At 41.6% G+C, this 1,718-nt stretch overlaps 1 long non-coding RNA gene across 1 annotated transcript; it reads right to left on the reverse strand.

The window, feature by feature from the left end:
* Positions 1–747: 747 nt before the first annotated feature.
* Positions 748–1,406, reverse strand: LOC119617709. Its single transcript, XR_005234096.1, has 2 exons — positions 922–1,406; positions 748–839 (listed from the first exon to the last, which is right to left on the reverse strand). It is a non-coding gene; the product is annotated as an uncharacterized LOC119617709 (long non-coding RNA).
* Positions 1,407–1,718: the final 312 nt, after the last annotated feature.

Consider the following 1,718-nt stretch of genomic DNA (forward strand, 5'->3'; position numbering starts at 1 on the left):
TCTCTTTCTTACTGTTTATTCACTGTCACATGCTGTTTTTATTTTGTTTTTTAATTATGTAAAGCACCTTGAAATGCCTTGCTGCTGAAATGTGCTATACAAATAAAATTTGATTGATTGATTGATTGATTGATTGATTGATTGATTGATTGATTGATTGATTAGCTTTGGCATCTATCTTTAATGGCAGCAGGTGATAAACCAAAATGCGAGTTCAGTCATGTAGAGTCTAACTTTCTGTGACTCTTTTAAACTTAGAATTATGTTTCTACTTTGAAGTATGCCTGAGCTTTAGGGCTCCAAAGAAGGCTTATCTCACCAAAATCCCAATATTCTTTCGCTGTGTTTTTTGTGAATTTCATCTACGCTGTATGATGTGCTGCTATCAAAGGTCATAGCTCACCATTCCCAATGGATCGTACATGCTTTAGTTTATTTTCTTACGGGTCCTTACAAAACTGTGGGAGGTGACGCAAACCAAAAAATTGCCACAGAAACAGAAGAATAACGGGCAAATAGTCATAAGGTTGCTTCAGTGCTTTTGCATTGATCCCCTTAAATATAATGGCTGCCCTTTACATAGCCACTGCAGGCAGTCAGATCTATTAGTGCATCAAGTGAAATTTTTCCTCCTGCAGAATGTAGAAAATTTTAGTTTTCCACCTAAACTTTAACAACGCACTGAAAATGTCATGTTTGGTTCCAGTTTACGAACCCACATGCACGAACACAATCAGGAGACGCGTATGCAAACAATAATAAAGTTTATTGAACAGAGGGGACAGGGTTGGGGAGAAAAACACGGAGCAGAAGTCAGGAAGGGATAACCAGTTCAGCCACTGTCAACGAGAGGAAGCGGTTAGACTCCTGGGAGGTGGAGGAACATATAAATATATATATGTAGAGGAGAGAAAGGCTTACTAGGAACAGATGGAAGCTCACTTAGGAGCAGCGACAGACCCAGGGCGGCGTGGAGAGGTAGTGAACCGTTGGAGGGCGGACAGGTAAGACAGACTGAGTGGGGAGCGAGCTGGCGGCTGGTCGTGGTCCGGAACAAACGATCCACAGAACTTTTCTCTCGAGAAAACTCCGGAGGAATCCAGGTAGACCTGACGAGAAGGAACAAACACAGGAGGCGATTATCTCGGGAAGATACACAGCGGGCCTTACTCTGGAACGATTTGTTACCAAGGTGAACAAACACTCAGGCAAGGAAGTGTCAGCTCGCCGCTTCTTAAATATCCCCAGCCTCAGTCAGCAAATGCGCCACAGGTGTGTCTCCGGGTTCAACCACACGCTTCTCCAGGGGCTCTGCTCCTAGGCGGCATCTGGTGGAGGAAGTGGGAAGCGGCAGGCTTCCAAAACAAAAGAAAAACAAAACAAACCACCGATCCTGACAATGATTTTATTTTTTTCTTGTAGATATTTGTGTAACACATATTGTTAAGTTCCTGTGAGGTTATTTTGCAGTTGGAGCAGGACCAAGTTGCAGCTGTGTCTAACTTAGCTACCTTCAAGTGAAAATAAAGCTATCTTGGTCTTTAACAGTACAATGTATTCAGGCATTATTTTGTCTAACTAACATGTTAGTTTTCGTTTTTTTCATTTACAATTTATGTGCAGTGTTTCACAGATAAAGTCAAAACAAAAATGCCTAAAAAATAAGAGAAACACTGCCCAACAGCTTAAAAACAACATTGTAAATGCCATCTGCAAAA

The sequence above is a fragment of the Kryptolebias marmoratus genome, linkage group LG15 (assembly GCF_001649575.2).
Source record: "Kryptolebias marmoratus isolate JLee-2015 linkage group LG15, ASM164957v2, whole genome shotgun sequence".
Lineage (NCBI taxonomy): Eukaryota > Metazoa > Chordata > Actinopteri > Cyprinodontiformes > Rivulidae > Kryptolebias > Kryptolebias marmoratus.